At 37.8% G+C, this 22,578-nt stretch overlaps 1 protein-coding gene across 1 annotated transcript in view; it reads right to left on the reverse strand.

Annotated features, from left to right (window-relative positions):
* CDK6 (cyclin dependent kinase 6) overlaps window positions 1-22,578 on the reverse strand; it is a 183,657-nt gene that overhangs the window by 155,787 nt on the left and 5,292 nt on the right. The gene's annotated exons all lie outside the window — the stretch shown is intronic.

Genomic DNA, 22,578 nt, shown 5'->3' on the forward strand with positions numbered 1-22,578 from the left:
CAAAGCCTCCATTCCAGTCTTTAGGATCTGTCAACACTTCCGACTACTGACATATCTTTGAATTTTCCCAACTCATTTCCTATGCTCCACAAATGCCAGACTTCTTTCTGTCCCCCTGTCTACAATGGGCAGTCACTTCTCCCATGCCTATCACCTCTGTCTTCTAGATCAGCTTCTTTGACCCAATGACTCCCTATTTTTAAATTTTCTCTGGGGCCAATTACTGATCCCAACACTCCTTCCGAAAAAGAATCAGATCTTTCTTTCCTGGACCTCTTCCTTTCCCTGTGCTTAGTCATTCTCCCTCATCACCCTCTGCATACTTTTTTACATCTCTCTTACCAGATGGGAGCTATGCCCTTATTTTCTAAATTGGCTACCGGTTTAACTACAACTTTAAGGCTTTGTACACTTTGACTCACTGCCTGCTCATGTTTTAAAAAAACAAACAAAGAAATCCAACCCAAAAACCAAAACACAATTCTTTTCTGACCAGATAATAGGAGTACAAGTTAGATGTCTTCAAATCAATAGGGCCTGATGAAATGCATCCTAGCATATTCAAAGAGCTGACTGAGAAGAGATATCTGAGCCATTAGCAATTATCTTTGAAAAGTCATGGAAGATGGGAGAGATTCCAGAAGATTGGAAAAGGGCAAATACAGTGCTCATCTATAAAAAGGAAAATGAGGGCAACCCGGGGAATTACAGACCAGTCAGCTTAACTTCTGTACCCAGAAAGATAATGGAGCAAACAATTAAGAAATCAATTTGCAAACACACCTAGAAGATACTAAGGTGATAACTAACAGTCAGCATGGATTTGTCAAGAACAAAGCATGTCAAACCAACCTGATAGCTCTCTTTGACAGGGTAACAAGCCTTGTGGATGCGGGGGAAGTGGTAGATATGGTATATCTTGACTTTAGTACGGCTTTTGATACTGTCTCGCATGATCTTTTCATAAACAAACTAGGGAAATACAACCTAGATGGAGCTACTATAAGCTGGGAGCATAACTGGTTGTAAAATCATTCCCAGATTGGTTCACAGTCATGCTGTAAGAGCATAATGAGTGGGGTCCCGCAGGGATCGGTTCTTGGTCTGGTTCTGTTCAATATCTTCATCAATTATTTAGATCAGGGGTAGGCAACCTTTCAAAAGTGGTGTGCCGAGTCTTCATTTATTCACTCTAATTTAAGGGTTTGCGTGCCAGTAATACATTTTAACGTTTTTAGAAGGTCTCTTTCTACAAGTCTATAATATATAACTAAACTATTGTTGTATGTAAAGTAAATAAGGGTTTTTTTAATTTTTAAGAAACTTCATTTAAATTAAATTAAAATGCAGAGCCCCTCAGACTGGTGGCCAGGACCCGGGCAGTGTGAATGTCACTGAAAATCAGCTTGCATGTTGCCTCTGGCATGTGTGCCATAGGTTGCCTACCCCTGATTTAGATAATGGCATAGAGAGTATATTTATAAAGTTTGCAGACGATACCAAGCTGGGATGGGGTGCAAGTGCTTTGAGGATAGGATTAAAATTCAGAATTATTCGATTTACTTCAGACTGTTTGTCCAGATGAAATCCAATAAGGACGAATGCAAAGTACTCCACTTAGGAAGGAACAATCGTTGCACACATACAAAAGGGGACATGACTACCTAGGAAGGAATATTGCGGAAAGAGATCTGGGGGTCATAGTGGATCACAAGCTAAATATGAGTCAACAGTGTAACGCTATTGCAAAAAAAAAAAGCAAACATCATTCTGGGATGTATTAGCAGGAGTACTGTAGGAAAGACATGAGAAGTAATTCTTCCGCTCTACTCCGCACTGAGTAGGCCTCAACTGGAGTACTGTGTCCAGTTCTGGGTGCCACATTTCAGGAAAGATGTGGACAAATTGGAGAAAGTCCAGAGAAGAGCAACAAAAATGAAAAAAGGTCTAGAAAGCATGATCTATGAGGGAAGATTGAAAAAAATTGGATTTGTTTAGTCTGGAGAAGAGAAGACGGAGGGGACATGATAATAGTCTTCAAGTACATAAAAGACTGTTACAAGGACGAGGAAGAAAAATTATTCTTCTAAACCTCTGAGGATAGGACAAGAAGCAATGGGCTTAAATTGCAGCAAGCATGGTTTAGGTTGGACATTAGGAAAAATTTCCCATCAGAGTGGTTAAGCACTGGAATAAATTGCATACGGAGGCTGTGGAATCTCCATCATTTGGGTTTTTAAGAGCAGGTTGGACAAACACCTGTCAGGGATGGTCTAGATAATACTTAGTCCTGACTCGAGTGCAGGGGACTGGAGTAGATGACCTCTCGGGGTCCCTTCCAGTTGCATGATTATTTTTGACATTATTATAAACAATTGAACAAGAGGAATTTTACAATGAGGAGTGAATCTAAAGCCCTTCTATGCAGGTCAAATGTTAGCCAACTATTTACTTTGTTCTTTTTAAATGCCAGATGAATATACCTTATGATGTTATCTGCATACAGTGAAAATATACATAATCACATACTCAACATTATTTATGTATACATTTTATCTACAACATTTTGACAGAAACTTCCCACAGAAAATTCTTCTGCTGCATGTGCTACCACCTGGTTGTTTTATGCCATCTTTTTCTCACCCTTTTCTTTTCTTTCATCTTATTTGTTCCCCTTTCTACCCTGTCTGTATTTCTGGGGGTACGTCTAGACTGCAATTGCTGACATATCTCAGTGAGTTTTGATCCAGCTAACTCAGGTGTCAGAGCAGTGAAGCTGCAGAAGCACAAGCCTCCCTGGAACCCTGGGCTACCTGCAGGACTAGCCTGTGCTAAAACTCACGCTGCTGCAGCTTCACTGTTTTGTGACCCAAACTAGCTAGATTAAAGTTATTTTGAGAATGTCAGCTTGAACTGCAGTCACACTCAGTGATCACAATCTAGGCATACCCTCAGCCTTTCAGTGCTTGTATTTTCTCATTATTATTATAAAAGCTTTTAAAACCATTGTGTCGGTTTTAATGCTCAAGAAGGATGCTAGGCTAAATGTCAGCCCGAGACCAAAACCTTTATTAACAAATATAGGATGGGAAAATGCTGTAAACTTTCTCAAATTGGTCCTAATGTGGAGGGCTCTTCCCTTCCATTCTAAAAGTGACAAGTTAATTCATTCTCTATGCTCAGTTAATCCTTGGCCTCTAGGATAAACAGTCGATAAGGTGGTCAGTTAGTGCCATTTGTGGTGGTATTTTTTGTAATATGGACATTTATCAATTGAACTGGGCTAAGACCACTAATGTTTTTTCATGCATGTGGCCAGCACCCAATGAGGAGGGAAAGAGTTAAAAAGAAAATGGACGAAATAAAATTCTAGAATCACAGAGTCAGAGTGATAACATCAAAGGGCCATACATGCTACACTAAATACCCACGTGTATGGTGCTTAGGTACTATGTTAGAAATGCATTAACAAAGGAGCCTAAATTGCATATTGAAAAGTGACTTAGGCATTAAGAGCCTAAGTCTAAATGAAAGTCATTGGGACTTAGGGTCCTAAGGCCCAGATCCCTAAAGGTTTTTAGGTGCCTGACCCCATTCATTTCAGCGGCAGTTAGGCACCTCAATACCTTTGAGGATCTGGGCCCTAGGTCACTTTTCAAAATGGGAGTTTGGAGCTTTTGAAAATGTGCCTGAGATCAGTAGTCTACATGGTTACATCTGTTTGCACTGTAAGTATAAAATAGCTGCACAGTTACAAGTTTGTAGTACTTTTGTGTGATGAGTACTATAAAATAGTAAGATGTATTCTAAGACGTACAATTTAAATTTGTGTTCTTTATATATTATATATCATGCTACTGGCGATAGTATTTTGTCCCTTTTGTTGTAGCCATTCCAATTTAACTCAGAGGTGACTTGCTTCCCCCCTGAAGTTTTATAAAGGCCTATTCAGCCATTTTGTGAGTTATCTTTGAGGGATTTCAGATGTTTTTTGGCATGCTTTTATCTCAAGCATAGCCTGGTTTTATAAATTCACAATAGGCATGTACTTGGTCTGAAATGAATAATGAAGTAATTTTGTATAAAGGTCTGTGGAGCCAATTTTGAAGGCATATTAGCTCTAATGAGAATAACACAACATATGCAGAGTTGCATTCCTAAGGACTAATTTTGTACCAAACTAGGGCTGGTAGTGCACGGCAGAGGAAGAGAAGGAAGCAGGGGATGAGTGGTGAAGGGGAGCTACCTTTGTGGAAGATTAAGACACTCTCTAAAGAGGTGGCAGCCCTAATCTCCTTCCTGCAAACAGTTTCTGGCTCAGATGTGCATCTCTAGCTCCTCTTCCATCTGGACAAGAGTGACAGATTTTGACTGTCATCTGTTGGAAAAGTAATACATCAAAACACAAAGTAGCCAATAAATTCTTGAATTTAGGTGGAGAGTAGCAGAATAAAACTATGGACTTCAAAAAAGCAAGACTTTAACACACTCAGAAATCTGGTAGGCAAAGTCCCAAGGGAAACAAAAAGGTCCCAGCATCCCCTAAGGGAAAAAAGGAGTTCAGGAGAGCTGTTTTCTCAAAGAAATAATATTAAAAGCACAACAGCAAATTGTCCCAGTGCAAAGGAAAGATAAGAAGAAGAGTCTGAGGCCAATACAACTCCATCAGGAGCTTTTTAATGACCCAAAAAATCAAAAAGGAATCCTAAGGAAGATACAAGCAAGGACAAATTGCTAAGGATGTAGTATAAAAGAAAAGCATGTGGGGAGAAAATCAGGAATGCTAAGGCACAAAATGAGTTATACATAGCAGGGATATAAAAAGGTAACAAGAACAGGTTCTATAAATCCACTAGAAGCAAGAGAAAGATCAAGGAAAATGCAGGTCCACTACTTAGCAGGAAAGGAGAGCCAACAATGGGTGACATCAAGAAAGCTGAGATGTTTAATGCATACTTTGCTCAATCTTCTCTAAAAAAAGTTAATTATCGTTGAGAACTCATGAAGGAAAGGTGAAGTTGAGAGGGGAACAAAGAGTACCCAGGGAATTACAGACCACTCAGCCTAACTTTGATAGCTGGAAAGGTACTGGAACAAATTATTAAACAATCAAATTGTAAGCACTTAGAGGATAATAGGGTAATAAAAAATAACCAACATGGATTTGCCAAGAACATATCATGCCAAGCCAACCTAATTTCCTTCTTTGATAAGATTACTGCTATAGGGAGAAGATGGAAACATGATATATCTTGATTTTAGTAAGGCTTTTGACACAGTCCCGAATGACATTTTCATAAGCAAACCAAGGAAATGTGGTCTTCCAGATCAGTGGTTCTCAACCAGGGCTACGCAAACCCCCTAGGGGTATGCAGAGGTCTTCAGGGGGTACAACAACTCTCATTTAGATATTTCCCTAATTTTACAACAAGCTACATAAAGAGCATTAGCTAGGTTAGTACAAACTAAAATTTCATATAATGGCTTGTTTTTACTGTCTATATACTACACACTGAAATGTAAGTACAATATTTATATTCCAATTGATTTTATAATTACTGTATATAGTAAAAATCAGAAAACGATTTTTCAGTAATGCTGTACTGTGACACTTGTATTTTTATGTCTGATCTTGTAAGCAAGTAAAATGAAACTTGGAGGTATACAAGACAAATCAGACTCCTGAAAGAGGTACATAGTCTGGGAAAGTTGAGAGCGATTGTTCTAGATGAAAGTACTATAAGATAGGTGTAAAACTGGTTGAAAGACTATAAACAGTTAATGGTTTGCTGTCAAACTGGAAGAGCGAATACAGTGGGATGCCTCAGGGTCCTGGGTCCAATACTACTCAATATTTTCATTAATGACTTGAGAGTGGAGAGTATGCTTATAAAATCTGCAGTCAGATGACAACAAGCTGGAAGAGGTCACAAGTATGTCAGAGGACAGGATTAGAAATCAAAATGACCTTGCCAAATTAGAGAATTAGTCTGAAATCAAGATGAAATTCAATAGGGAACTAACTGCAAAGTACTGTATTTAGGAAGGAAAAAAAACAAATACACAAATAAAAAAGGGGAATAACTGGCTAGGCAGTAGTATTGCTGAAAGTATCTGGAGGTTACAGTGAATCACAAATTAAATGAGAGTCAACAATGTGATGCAGTTGCAAAAAAGGCTAATGTTATTATGGGGTATATTAACAAGATGTCGTATGTAAGATACGGGAGGCAATTGTCCCACTTTACTTGGCACTGGTGAGCTTCAAAGTTGGAGTACTGTGTCCAGTTCTGGGTGCCACACTTTAAGAAAGATGAGGAAGGATTAAAAAAACTGGGCATGTTTAGTCTTGAGAGAAGACTGAGGGGAGACCTGATAACAGTTTTCACGTATGTTAAGGACTGTTATGAACAGCATGGTGGTCAAATGTTCTCCAGGTCCACCAAAGATAGGACAAGTAGTAATCAGCTTATTCTGCAGCAAGGGAGAGTTAGGCTAGATATTATGAAAAACTTCCTAACTATAAGCATAGTTAAGCACTGGAATAGGCTTCCAAGGCATTGATAGATTCCAAGGTCAGTAGGGACAATTGTGATCGTTTTGTCTATCTTCCTATGTGATGTGGCCACAGAACTTTCCCAAAATAATTCCTGGAGCATATCTTTTAGAAAAACAGCCAATCTTGATTTAAAAATTGCTGGTGGAGAATCCATCACAACCCTTGCTAAGCTGTTCAATGGTTAATAACCTTTGCTGTTAAAAAGTATGCCTTATTTCCAGTCTGAATTTGTCTAGCTTGAGCTTTCAGCCATTGAACTGTGTTATACTTTTCTGTTAGATTGAAGAGCCCATTATCAAATATTTGTTTTCTATGTACATACTTACAAACTGATCAAGTCACCCCTTAACTTTCTCTCTGTTAAGCTAAATAGATTGAGCTCTTTGAATTTATCACAAGACTGTTTTCTAATCCATTAATTGTTCTCATTGCTCTTCTCTGAACACTCAAATTTATCTACATCCTTCTTGAATCGTGGGCACAGTATTCCAGCAATGGTTGCACCAGTGCCCAATACAGAGGTAAAGTAACCTTTCGATTCCTACTTGAGATCCCCCTGTTTATGCATCCAAAGATTAAATTAGCCCTTTGGGCCACAGAGTCATTGATAGGAATGTTAAACAGTGTCGGAGTAAGAATAGATCCCTGTGAGGCTCTACTAGAAACAAACCTGCTCAGTGATGATTTCCCATTTACAATTAAATTTTGAGACCGATCAGTTAACCACATTTTAATCCACTTAATGTGAACCATATTAATTTTATCTTTCTAGTTTTTTAATCCAAGTGTTGTACAGTACCAAGTCAGATGCCTTACAGAAGTTTAAATATAGTACATCAATACTATTAACTCTCTCAACCAAACTTGTAATCTTATAAAAAAAGATAATTTCATTTAATAGGCTCTATTTTCCATAAACCCATGTTGATTGGCATTAATTATATTACCCTTCTTTAATTCCTTATTAATCAAGTCCCATATCAGCCATGCCATTATCATGCCCAGGATCAATATCAGGCTGACAGGCCTATAATTAAACAGGGTCATCCCATTTACCCTTTTTAAATATTGGCATAATATTAGTTTCTTCCAGTCTTTTGGAACTTCCCCACTGTTCAAAAATGTACTAAAAAGCAACATTAAAGGTCTAATTCGGTCCTCAGCCATTTCTTTTAAAACTCCTAGATGCAAGTTATCCAAGTAAGGTTGTAAAATTCCCATCATTGGATATTTTAAAAAACTGGTTAGACAAACACATATCAGGAATAATCTAGAATACTTGGGTCTGCCTCAATGTGAACTAGATGACCTCTCTAGGTCCATTCCAGCCCTACATTTCTATGATTCTATGAAAATGACTGCTGTATGCTGAAGTCTGGGGTCAAGAAGTAGGAGCAAGGAGACCCATCAATCGCCTCATCTTCTGCCCTTTTTATGCCAAGAACAAACTAGACACAGCGCATGAATTAGGATTGTGTACATCATATGGACTCATCTACTCCTCTGCCATTACCTCATTTTTACTACCTGAATAGAGTAGGTATCATCCAGCAACCTCTGTGAAGGTTGATGCAAAGAAATAGGGTCCTCTGTAAGATCCTTTTTCTCCCTGATTGCTTCCTTTACTTTCTGGTGGTCCACTGATTCCCTCAGGGTTCCTGCTTCTCATATACTTAAAGAATTTTTATTTGTTTCATATCTTTGTCTATGTGCTCTTCAAATTCCCTACTAGCCATCCTAATTTCCATCTGACATTTTACTTGCCATAGCTAATGCTCCTGCCTGTGGGCCTCAATTGGTCTACATTTCTATTTCTCAAAGAATGCCTGTTTGGCTTGAATAACCTCTTGAACCGTGCAATTTAACCACATAGTTTTTGCATGGTCTTCCTGTTTCATTTTTTATTTAAGGATACACATGCCTTCTGTGACTATAAAAGCAGCAAAGAATCCTGTGGCACCTTATAGACTAACAGACGTTTTGGAGCATGAGCTTTCGTGGGTGAATACCCACTTCTTCAGATGCATGTGGTGGAACTGTGACTATGTTATGAAACACTTAAGTAGTTGCCATGATAACTCTAAGCATTTTAATTCCCTAATTTTAACTTCAGGGTCTTTTTGAGTAGCTCTCTCATTTGTCTTAACCCCTCTTTTCTAAAGTTTAGCATCACTGCACTAGTTTTTTGGTACAATCTTCTTCTCCAAAGATACTGAATTTAATTATATTGTGATCACTGTTACTTAACGCTTTAATATTTCCTGTGAGTTACGAAGAACTACGTAGAGAATATCCTCTCTTCTTCTGTACACTAGAATTTGCTGCTCCAAGGACCAACCATTTAATGTTTCAGGAACTTTTTTCTTTAACCTTATCTTTTATTTGCCCAGTTTATATGTGGGTAGTTGATGTCATCCATGTTTACTGTTTTATTAGACTCAGATGCCTCTCCAGTCTCTAACATTGCACACTTGATATCCTTTTCCTGATCTGGAGACTGGTAGAACAACCAAATGAGTATATTTGTATTTTTATGACATGGGATTTTTATTTATACAGATTTTGCAGCACTGTCTTTTCCACTCACAATTTTATCACACCAAATTCTATGGAATTTTAACATACACTGCTACTGCTCCACCTCTTGTAAAGTTTATAGCCAGATATCACAACATCCCAGCGATTTTTGTCATTCCACTACATTTCAGAAATGGCTCATGAAGATGTCCTTGTTAGGCATTCTAATAACTTATTTTGGCTTTAAGCTTTTTGCATTGCGTACAGACACGTATAGTTTTTATTTTGGGTCAAATGTTTTATTGTTTATCTCCCCGTTACTTTCCCCAAATGTACTTCTATAATATCAACTTGTCCCTCCTCCAGTTCCTGTAATTTCTGTCTTCATCTCTTACTACTGGATAGAGAGTTCTTTTTGTATTATTGACATCCCTAACACATTTTAGTCCAACCTAATGGAACAAACAAAAGTGAGAGAGAGAGAGAGAGAGAGAGAGAGAGAGAGAGAAAGACTTCTAAATGATATAGGAACATGAACAATAAGCAGGATGGGAATAAGCAATAACCTGGCTTGTTGTTTAAAATTAAATTACAAGGTTAGTGGATAAAGGGAACACAGTGGATGTGATATTTTGGCTGGAATTTTCAAAGGGGCTGAAGGGAGTTAGGTGCTCAACTCAACTGCTTTGCACCCCTTTGAAAATCCCAACCTTGGAGTTTAACAAAGTGTTGATCTTGCAAAAATCTAACTCTCATAATTAGTTCAAAGACAGATGGATTGAAAACTTTCTGGTAGCTGTTAAGCAAAGGGTAATGATAAACAGCAATGTATCAAGTTGATGGGAGGTTTCTAGTGAGAAACCAAAAGGACTGGTGTTGTGTCATGCCTTTATTACAAATCCAAAAGACTGAATAAGCAACACATTTGCAGATGATGGTAAATTGTGGTGTTGCATACTGTCACCGGTGATAAACATAAAAGAAACTAAAATGTTTATAAATATGAGAGAACAAACAAAGTGAGATTCAATTTGGAAAAACGCAACCTACTGCCTATGGGAAAAAATAATGGAAGTCAATGATATTCAATGTCAGGGAGAAAACTGGATATCAGTAATGCTGAAAGAGACCTAGAGATGATAGTGAGCAACAAATTAGACATAAGTTTACAATGTGATATGGCAAACAAAAAGGCTAGCACAATTCCAGACTGTAGATACAGAAATATTCCTTCACAGAGTAAGGAGGCATATACAACTCTAGAGTGACAGTACTTGGAACACAGCATTCAATACAGGGCACCATATTACCAGAAAGATAAACCAATTAGAAAGTTCAGCAAAAAGCATCAAATGATTAGTGGGCTGAAAGGATTTACATAAAGGTTAAAAATACAGCATAGTAGGTATAGCTTAAGAAGTGGGCTGGATAACATAAGTTTTCAAATACTTGATGATTGTAAACACTAAGGAGAATAATTACTTATGATTTTAAAAGGGGATACAAGTGGGAGTAATGGAGTAGAATTAAAAATAAAAGGGAAAAAGTTGATGGAATATCAGAAAAAACTTCCAGATGTGATGTCTATTATATTGTAGAATAGTTGCTCAAGGAAAGGGAACCCAATAACTTGGGACATTTAAAATCTGACTGGACAATGCCTTAGGGAATATATTTTATATTTGGATTTCTGATTTAGCTGGAAAATGTGTAAAAATGTATCCATCTCCCAGGGGAGGCTCTATGTTTTTTGCCGCCCCAAGCACGGCAGTAAGGCCACCTTCAGTGGTGTTTCCGTGGGAGGTCCGCCCCGGTCACGTGGATTTGGTGGCGGTTCTACAGAAGGTCCACCGGACCTACGACTTCGGCATACCCGCCACCGAATTACCACCGAAACCGATCTACTGTAGAAATGCTGCTGAAGGCTGCCTGACTGTCGCCCTCACAGCTACTGGCAGGTCATCCCCCGCAGCTTGCCGCCCCAGGCACATGCTTGCTATGCTAGTGCCTGGTCTGTCCCTGCCATCTCCAGAGTAGCTACCCATCTCAGGGGGCTCAAAATGATAAGTACTATATAGCCAGTTATGCTCATTCAGTTGGCTCAAGATTCACCTGTTTCTGACACAAGATAGGACTAACTTAAACCTTTTGATTTTGGTCAAATAAACCTCAGTTTGGGAGCACAAAGGCAGAAAATCCTTCATTTTCTGGAAGACGCTGTCTAGTACTAGTTTGGCAGGGGTAGGCTCCAAGCTTTCTCGGAAACATATACTGGGATTCTAGAATTCTGCAAATGTTCATCTGGGGGAATTATTTGGTCATCAATGAGGAAAAACAAACAAAAAATTAGCTATTAGTATAATTTTAAGAATGTCATTTATCTCTGCTACAGTAGACAGCATAAAATACAGTTGCATTTACATTAGGGGAGAGAGACAGGATAGAATCAAAGCTAGAAGTATGATTGAATTACGGAATCTTATATCAATGCTACTAAAAGGGATATAATTTTAACTCTGACATGACAAAACTGCATCATAACACGTGGCAGGAGTGGGAGGTGGGACACAAAAAATGTATGTATTCGCTAAGAAAAAAACTATTGTTACAAAGTTATATTTTTAACTCAAAATTTTGGTGCTATGGCTTTTATTCTTTGTTAATAATTAATAGATTAAAAATCTTTCATGTTCTGAATTTATTTTTCCATTGAACTTTTGTTCAAAGCTTACAGTAAACTAGATTTTAAAACACCTTATTATCATGCTACAGTATTTCCAACAATTTCTTGTAGCATCTTTCACAAGTGCTCTTTAAAGTTCCTTGCCTTAAAGATGGAAGTTCAAATGTAATCATCAGTGGCTTCAGTTTGAACGCTTTTTTGTAGTGAGACCTGTGGAACAACAGCTTTATGTGGATTTTTTTGGGTAAATAAATTCCACTAAGGCTGTTTCATTTCAGCTGTCAGTTGTGTATCCCCTTTACCACTCCCCCACATATCTGAGTACAGTCAGTACATTCCCAACTCCTACTGCCAAGTTAAAATAAAAACGCTCTTGGTCTAGAAATGATTGAGGTGGTTTGCTCTAATCAAACTAAACCAGCCAAATGTTCCTTTCAAAGGTAACCGTCTACTCTGCAGCTGTATGCAAACTACCACATCAAATGTGGAAAAAAAAATAGCAATAGAATTCTATCCTTACAGTACAGTGCTGGCTCCAAAGATGAAGAGAAACAAAAGCATCAGCACAGCTAAGAATTACATTCACGAAAAGCTCCTAGAAATATGCTGACTTAAACTGTGAACAATGTATTGAAATTTCCAGTATATAATTAGCTAATTTTGGGGAAAGAGGGGGAATTCCCTCTTGTTAAATAGCAACAGATACCTTGAGTCATTTATCCTAGTGACCAGAGTATCATCTAGATATATTAAAAGATTTAGCTAAAAATTCACATCAAATTAAGAAAAAAAATACATAGACCTGTTTCTCACTTCCTGTCTCTGTCAAAATACTTACCATTCTGCACTGAATAATATTGAATTTGGACTTTTAGAACAAGCTTCAATTAAACTTGCAATGATTCATCTGTATTTAGAAATTGTCAGTTAAATCATTAAACATTGGAAATTCCTGCAAAGAGGAGTCCTGGTGGGTTTAGCTTTCAGTTTGCTTCACGAAGAACAAACCAGTTATTTATTTGTGTTAAACTAGCATGATGTAAAGAATAACAGCATTCATACAAGGGTTGCTCTGAACTATTTTCAAGACACGATAGGCACAATTTATTGTAGCTGCAACTCCACTGACACTAGTGAATTGGTATAATTTGGACAAACCTTCATTTCGGTAACTGAAGTCATCACCTGGACATAACTACATGGTTGCTTTTGGGGGCAGAAACCTGTCGTCTTCTTCTAGGTCTATAAAAAATGTAGTACATGTTTAAGCTGGATGATTCCAGTAGCATCACCATGATGATGCACATCATCTCACTAATTCAAAGGGATTGCTCATCACGAGTAGAGATCATATAATTGGGCCTTACATAAATAATAACTTTGATTTCAAAAAATAATTTTGAGGAATATTTTGTTACCTTTACTTTCCTAAGAATAGAATGTAAAAGTGAGCAAATTAACACAACTTAATAATATGGATGGGACATGACTAACAGTATTTGTATGGCACACACATTGGTGTCAGTTAATCAACAAACATTCGCGTTCTCACCACGTGAAGAGCTCACGATATAAAGTTTTCCAGTGTGAGGGTTTTTTTTACCACACACTATATGATTCTCCATGGAAACCTTCACTAAAAAGATGTTAACACTCACTCACTCAAGAAAGCTTGTACTCACCCCATGCAAGCAGATTTTCAAAGCCTTGAACTACATCTTCAGTCTCCTTTTCCTTGTTCAGTCTTATTTTGCCCCCACTTCTCATGGATACTTATTCAAGCTTCATCATCACTTACTTAGTCTATTAGTAAACACTCTACACACACAGGTAGAATAGATGGTAAATCGTGAACTCCCTAAGTGCCTATTATCTGAACTACAGGGGTTTCAAACTGATTGCACCAGGTTTCTCTCTTATTTCAGGAATTGGGGCCATATCCCCTGTCCTCAGTCGCCTTTACAGGCTTCTTCAAATCCTAGCCATCTGCAGATCCAGTTCAAAATTGTTCTCATTGTTTTCCAGACTCTCATTTGTCCACTAATATTACAGCCACAAATCCTCCCATTTGGTTACTCTCCCTTTCTCCACTCTCGTTCTCTGTTCTCCATCTCCACATAACTTTCCAGAGTTGGGAAGGGTCGCTCTTTTCACTTTGCCCTATTCATCTGAGGCTTTCTCCTTTCCTTCAAGCCAGTTCCTCTCTTCAAATCTTGCCTAAGGACCATCTTGTTTGCATTCGTTTGACTCTGAATCCCACTCATCTTTCCCTTCCCTCCCATTATTTCATACTCTCATTCTTCTCTAATTGAAACTAATGTGTAGTGATAATTACCTTTTAGGTTTACCATGACTGCTCTTAAATTTCAGTTTTCTTTTCTTTTGCTTTCCTCCATCTTTGCACATTAGCTTACCCTTTCTGCCTTCTGAGAATCTCAGATTCCAACAATATAAATGTACTAATTTCTCTCACTTTAATGACTTGTCATACATCACATAAAGAATTCTATAAAAAATAAATTGATTGCACGATGTTGACCTGTAGGAGTGATGTTACACACTAAAAGTTATAACATTAGTTTGGCAGTAAAAGCAAGGAAGGAAGGAAATAGAATTCACTGGAGACTACTACCCCCTAAAATCAAATGGTTACACTTTAAAGGATGGAACTTCTGAATGGCTTCAGTAAACTGTCCTTTAAAACTTAATACCAGACAATGTTGACATCCCCACAAACTGGAAGTAAAAACAGTTTCTATGTTTTAAAATTCCCCTCCCATTTGTACATGCTTTCATGTTTTTTTAATTAAAATGATGAAAAACAAAATGCTAATCACTCTGCAAAGGGAATTATCAAAATTCTGCAACATATTCTGAATACTGCCAATAACCACGCTAAACAGGGGTATTCAACACTAAAAACTCAGTTATATTTTTATTGTTAGGCTCTATCCTCTATTTGTATGTGGTCCTATTACAATATAATGCCACAGGAAGCACTGGACTATTAAACACCTCTGAAATGTTGAGCTAGTCTACAGGGAGTGAAGAAAACATTGGCCTTTTTCTATAGAGCATAGCTTGCAAAGTTCCTAATATTGTCTTCCAATATTTTATATCCTTTGGGACAATATTAAAAGACCCCTAATCATTGCCAAATTGTGCAAATAAAGTAAAAGAATTATACTTATTTGGTTTCCTATAGACTGGATCCATGTTGGAGGGAGATCATTGAATAATGTAATGCCTCCAACTGGCTAAACCATCATGTAAGAGCCGGAGTCAATTATCTGGGCTACATGTCTTGGAAACTAACAAAAGACAGAAATGAGATTTTCAGTATTTGTGTGCTGAGTACCCTTGTTCGTCTGGCAATTGAGGCATTCAGTAAATACAAGCTAAAGGTGCCAGAATTTTGACAATTCTTTTAACAGCAGGAGCACATTTTAGATCACCAAATTCTAATAAGGATGTGTCTATCTGGAGCTTTTAAGACCCGTTAACTCCCAACAATACTAAAAAGAGCCAGAGTTCTGGGAAAGTTAAGTGCCAAGAAACAAAAACATAGGGCTTTGTGAGTTTGTTCTGTTTGCTTAAGGACCTTGAACATTCTGAACACTGCTAAAACTGTTAAATATATTTGTCTTGAAAACATTTGGAATCTGCGTATTCCCTCTTTTGTAGCACATTCTTTAAATGCATATTTCCAGTATGAATCCTGATTAACTTTTAACTGAAACTAATCACTGATTAATAGCAGGAAAGATATAAAATGAACACAATGTAGAGCTGAATTTAGCAGTGTGATCATAAAAAGATTTTTTACAAATCTATTACAGCAAGGAATACTCCCAGTTTTACACACAGGAATTTCCTGAATCTAATATGTCATTCATTCCTGGCAAAGTCTGTCCTTTGTCTACATATACTTCATTTTCCCCCCAAATAGAACAGCAGTCAGTTACATAAGTGCTGGACTAATTTGTGCCAGATTTAACTACTGTATACAATAACTTTTAATGAAGCATTTCATCTTCCTATCTGAACAGTGTGCTAGATGAGTAACTTAATCACACTACCAATTACATCTGAAGTGTCATAATACACAAAATATTTTAAAGCAATGCATGACAAAATTTGCTCATGCAGATCTTTCTTTAGCGTTAATAAAACAGAATTAAATGACTCAGAGGAACTATCATACCAGAGCAAATGTGAAAGTGAGAACATTTTCTACACAAGCAAACAATCCTTTTACAGTACTATGCCTTTCTAAATCCCAGTTTCTACAGTTTTAAGTTATCTAGGCTCAATCCTTGAAAGTCAATGGGAGTTTTGGGTGACCAAGGACTGCAGTATCACCCCTTTTAACTATTATAAACTCTTTCTTGTTTTCAGCCTAGCTCCTCTTTCTGCTTAATTCTGCAGTGAAGTCATAATGAAATTCACAGTCTGTTGCTGTAGAAGCAATCGTGATGTCAAGAATTCAGCACTGTAGAAATATGGAGAAGATAGGCTAGGACAGAAACAATGTGAACTGAAACTCAATTAGCAAAAAATAGCATGGTTTGAAAAAAATGTTTGAATGTTATTAATGGCTATTTTAAAAGTGCAGCCTATTGTGAAATTTCTGCCTAACAGGTTAAATCTTTTGCCATCCCAATGCAGAGTAAGAGTCAGCTTGGGCACAAACTGTTTCTTGGGGGCTGTGGGAAGAAATCCAAGCCCATTATGATAATCCTCAGTCTGCAGTAGCTCTCGTCACTTCTGCAGTTCAGCTCCACAGAGATCACTGACTGCTCAATCCATGTAGCAACAGATCGATGTTCCCAGCATCTGGCCATCTCATGGCCCAATCATTTTTCATTCTCTTAAACACCACTGCATGGAGACATATAGGAAAATCCCTTGCAGTGCTGAGGTCCATGACCCTGTATGGGCTGCCCAAATCCTGCTATTCCTGCACAAGAGAATCACATCAGTTCCATTGGGCCTGTGGTGTTTTGAAGAGGAAGAGGCAACTTCTGCTGTTAACTGAAAGTTATATCGTTTGTGGGTGTGCTGATATATATCATCTGGAGCAAGCAGACTGAAGCAAATTTGTTCAGGTGCACTGATCACGTGTTGCTCAATTATTTGAAGTTTGTCTACATTTTTGACTTATAATGCCAACATAAGTTTGTACTGAACAACTCACTGCTCGCACATCTCATTACTCAGACACCAGTTTTACTTGCATTTGTCACTTATAAGTTTCAAACAGACTGCTTGCAGTATTTTGAAAAAGAGAAATTTCCCCTCCACAACAATACTTCATTTTAAATGCTATTTTAATTTTTATTCTAGTTATCTGATAATGATGCATCTTTTATCTTAGCATTAAAATGCTGCATTTTTCACTATCTTAATTCACTAGTGCTGACAACGTTGCAATTTCTAGACTCGTTACTCACATAATAAACATTTGTAATGAACAAAATACATTTAATCACTATGTGCAGATACGTCAATGGAGTGAAACTACAGATCTTCATATACAGCATTTCTTTTTCCGGGTACATTTACATAATAAAAAAAAAGTAATCCTTTAATCTCAAGAAATTACAAGATCCTCTACTGTGCTTGGTAAAGGAATCAAAACATTTAAATCTTTGTTCCTTCCTATACAAACAAGTCAGTCTTCATTAAAAGAAAATTATTTCAAACACTCCAACACATACTTAAAACTTCACCTACTCAAAAGATACCAATGAAAACAACAGAGGTATGCTTTTAAATTGAATTTCTCCCATCCCAGAAGAGCTACTGCTTGAACTTGCTTTTTATTTTCTACTCCCACGGATGGAAAGAAGGTGCACTGCAGAGGTGCCAGACTCACTTGTACATAATGACCTAACCTTTCGCATCTGAAATGCTGACTGTGGCAAGCGCTGCAGGCTTCAAGAAAACATAATTAAGTCCTGGAACATTCTTCTAGATAAATTTCCAATAAAACTAAATATTCAAAATTACGTGATTAAGTACTGTTAAGAACATAAGAACGGCCGTACCAGGCCAGACGAAAGGTCCATCTAGCCCAGTATCTGTCTACCTACAGTGGCCAATGCCAGGTGCCCCAGAGGGAGTGAAGCTAACAGGCAATGATCAAGTGATCTTTCTCCTGCCATCCATCTCCATCCTCTGACAAACAGAGGCTAGGGACATCATTCTTTACCCTTCCTGGCTAATAGCCATTTATGGACTTAGCCACCATGAATTTATCCAGTTCCCTTTTAAACATTGTTATAGTCCCAGCCTTCACAACCTCCTCAGGTAAGGAGGTACACAAGTTGACTGTGCGCTGTGTGAAGAACTTCCCTTTATTTGTTTTAAACCTGCTACCTATTAATTTCATTTGGTGACCCCTAGTTCTTGTATTATGGGAATAAGTAAATAACTTTTCCTTATCCACTTTCTCCACATCACTCATGATTTTATATACCTCTATCATATCCCCCCTTAGTTTCCTCTTTTCCAAGCTGAAGAGGCCTAGCCTCTTTAATCTTTCCTCATATGGGACCCTCTCCAAACCCCTAATCATTTTAGTTGCCCTTTTCTGAACCTTTTCTAGTGCTAGAATGTCTTTTTTGAGGTGAGGAGACCACATCTGTACACAGTATTCGAGATGTGGGCATACCATGGATTTATATAAGGGCAATAATATATTCTCAGTCTTATCCTCTGTCCCCTTTTTAATGATTCCTAACATCCTGTTTAATTTTTTGACCGCCTCTGCGCACTGCGTGGACATCTTCTGAGAACTATCCATGATGACGCCAAGATCTTTTTCCTGACTTGTTGTAGCTAAATTAGCCCCCATCATATTGTATGTACAGTTGGGGTTATTTTTTCCAATGTGCATTACTTTACATTTATCCACATTAAATTTCATTTGCCATTTTGTTGCCCAATCACTTCGTTTTGTGAGATCTTTTTGAAGTTCTTCACAATCTGCTTTGGTCTTAACTATCTTGAGTAGTTTAGTATCATCTGCAAACTTTGCCACCTCACTGTTTACCCCTTTCTCTAGATTATTTATGAATAAATTGAACAGGATTGGTCCTAGGACTGACCCTTGGGGAACACCACTAGTTACCCTTCTCCATTCTGATAATTTACCATTAATTCCTACCCTTTGTTCTCTGTCTTTTAACCAGTTCTCAATCCATGAAAGGACCTTCCCTTTTATCCCATGACAGCTTAATTTACATAAGAGCCTTTGGTGAGGGACCTTGTCAAAGGCTTTCTGGAAATCTAAGTACATTGTGTCCACTGGATCCCCCTTGTCCACATGTTTGTTGACCCCTTCAAAGAACTCTAATAGACTAGTAAGACACGATTTCCCTTTACAGAAACCATGTTGACAATTGCTCAACAGTTTATGTTTTTCTATGTGTCTGACAATTTTATTCTTAACTATTGTTTCGACTAATTTGCCCGGTACCGATGTTAGACTTAACCAGTCTGTAATTGCCAGGATCACCTCTAGAGCCCTTTTTAAATATTAGCATTACATTAGCTAACTTCCAGTCACTGGCTACCGAGGCAGATTTAAAGGATAGGTTACAGACCTCAGTTAATAGTTTCACAACTTCTCATTTGAGTTCTTTCAGAACTCTTAGGTGAATGCCATCTGGTCCCGGTGACTTGTTAATGTTGAGTTTATCAATTAATTCCAAAACTTCCTCCAGTGACACTTCAATCTGTGACAGTTCCTCAGATTTGTCACCTGCAAAAGCCGGCTCAGGTTTGGGAATCTCCCTAACATCCTCAGCCGTGACGACTGAAGCAAAGAATCCATTTGGTTTCTCCGCAATGACTTTATCGTCTTTAAGCGCTCCTTTTGTATTTCGATAGTCAAGGGGCCCCACTGGTTGTTTAGCAGGCTTCCTGCTTCTGATGTACTTAAAAACATTTTGTTATTACCTTTGGAGTTTTTGGCTAGCCGTTCTTCAAACTCCTCTTTGGCTTTTCTTATTACACTTAAGCTGGCAGTGTTTGTGCTCCTTTCTATTTGACTCACTAGGATTTGACTTCCACTTTTTAAAGGAAGTCTTTTTATCTCTCACTGCTTCTTTTACATGGTTGTTAAGCCACGGTGGCTCTTTTTTAGCTCTTTTACTGTGTTTCTTAAATTGGGGTACACATTGTAGTTGGGCCTCTATTATGGTGTCTTTAAAAAGGGCCCATGCAACTTGCAGGGATTTCACTTTAGTCACTGTACCTTTTAACTTTTGTTTAACTAACCCCCTCATTTTTGTATAGTTACCTCTTTTGAAATTAAATGCCACAGTGTTGGGCTGTTGAGGTGTTCTTACCCCCACAGGGATATTGAATGCTATTGTATTATGGTCACTATTTCCAAGCGGTCCTGCTATAGTTATCTCTTGGACCAGCTCCTGCGCTCCACTCAGGATTAAATCTAGAGTTGCCTCTCCCCTTCTGGGTTCCTGTACCAGCTGCTCCATGAAGCAGTTATTTAAAGGATCGAGAAATTTTATCTCTGCATTTCATCCTGAAGTGAAATGTTCCCAGTCAATATGGAGATAATTGAAATCCCCCACTATTATTGGGTTCTTAATTTTGATAGCATCTCTAATTTCCCTCAGCATTTCATCATCACTATTACTGTCCTGATCAGGTGGTCGAAAATAGATCCCTAATGTTATATTTTTACTAGAGCATGAAATTTCTATCCATAGATATTCTATGGAACATATGGATTCGCTTAAGATTTTTACTTCATTTGAATCTACATTTTCTTTCACATATAGTGCCACTCCTCCCCCTGCATGACCTGTTCTGTCCTTCCGATATATTTTGTACCCCGGAATGATTGTGTCCCATTGATTGCTCTCAGTCCACCAGGTTTCTGTGATGCCTATTATATCAATATCCTCCTTTATCACAAGGCACTCTAGTTCACCCACCTTATTATTTAGACTTCTAGCATTTGTGTACAAGAACTTTAAAAACTTGTCCCTGTTTATTTGTCTGCCCTTTTCTGATGTGCCAGATTCTTTTTTATGTGACTGTTTATCTTCTGATCCGGCCCTTGCATTATCCACTTCCGTCCTCTTGGAGGTTGCTTGGAGATAATGAATTATTCATTTGATCTTATAATAAATATTTTAACTTGTGAGATATCTGTAAAATACCAAATAGAGGCTGCTCTGAGTTTTAATTTGAGCAAAACTCATCTGTATTTGCATGTTCTTTTCAGATATTTTGTTCTTTGTGATTTTGCTGAATTTAAAGTGTTCATGAAAATTGGAGGCTTCAAGAATAGAGCCTCTTACTGGATCACTGTATATGGAGTGATCTCAGTAGGGACAAAAATTCCATAGGTATGTCTTATATTTAAGTATTTCCAGGTTTTTAGTTTTTTTCTAAACAATCTAGGCTTTCATTTAAACAAATAAAGGTCAAAAGTTTCAAACGGGGAGTGTCTAAAACTAGGCACCTAAATCCATACTTAGGCACCAAAATAAGTGGCTTGAATTTCAGAAGTTCTGACCACCCCCAACTCCTACTACTGTCAACAGAAACAGCCTCCACTCAAACAGCGCCTCTAAATCAAGCCACTTGTTTCAGTGCCTATATACGAATATGCTGCACAACCTTAAACATCCACATCTGAAAATTTTAGACTAAGTTTCTAGTCCTCTGTATTACTAGATGGCCATCAAAAAACTGTCTCTATCCAAACAAACAGCGAAGCTCTGAACTCCAGTCTACACCACACCACTAACCTCAATGAGGTCTCTACTTGGAGTCCAGTTGAGATCTAAAAGACACACAATAAGGTAAAGGATTCCTCCCACTTTAAAAAAACCACATTGTTTCCTAAGCTATTTTTAGAACGTAAACTCTTTGCCTACCCAGTCCTTGGAGTAATAAGACTCTACAGCCACAATGTTTGGAAAAGAAAAAATGAGAGAGTTTCTCTATCCATTTACCTTTGCATTTAAAAAATTACTCCCAATCTCCCTTCTCCTATTGCAGCTCCAACGTAGAACCTCAGCTCCAGACCCAAAAATGGGCACATGGCTCACAGCATGTACTTCATCTTGTACTTTAGCTTCCCAGGCCTATAAGACATTTGGTGTCACAAAAGTATGAACTGTCTTCATTGTGCTGTCTAATGTTGCATTATTTGAACTGATGCATAAATATTGGAGGTACTTTTGTTAATGCTACATGCTCACCTAAACTGCAGATCAGTGAAGTTTTGCATTGTCATGTACAGGTACACCTGCTATAAAACTGTCCATTTGTTAAAGTTCATAAAGTAAGATGAATGATAAACAAAGAATTCTACATATTTGAAAGAAATGGCTCAAAAGAACTTTCCAAAACTCTCTGCGTGATTGCAGGGCTAACCAAAATCAGCAATAAGTTTAAAACGTATAACCATTTACTAGTAAATCAATTACATGGTAGAGGACAGTTCCTACAATGCTTCACAAATATGCCTAGCAAAATTCCCTCTAAGTTTTTTCAAGTTTTCCAGCATCCCTGGACACAATCTGCACAGATTAATAAACCGCTTAAAACTGACCTATACATTATGTAAGCACAAAGTTGAATATGTAAAGATATAAAGGCTTCATAACAGAGGCAGCCTGTGTTCAAAAACTTAGGTTTGGGTATTCTGAATTACCAGTCAAAATAAGGACATCCTTGTACCTTTCTTGACACTTTGGAAATAGTGCTTGCAAATTGTATTTCTGTATCTGTTGGTAGAAGGCCCCACAAATGCGGTCCTAAGTGGTCACTT

This window comes from Gopherus evgoodei, chromosome 2 (genome assembly GCF_007399415.2).
Source record: "Gopherus evgoodei ecotype Sinaloan lineage chromosome 2, rGopEvg1_v1.p, whole genome shotgun sequence".
Taxonomy (NCBI): domain Eukaryota; kingdom Metazoa; phylum Chordata; order Testudines; family Testudinidae; genus Gopherus; species Gopherus evgoodei.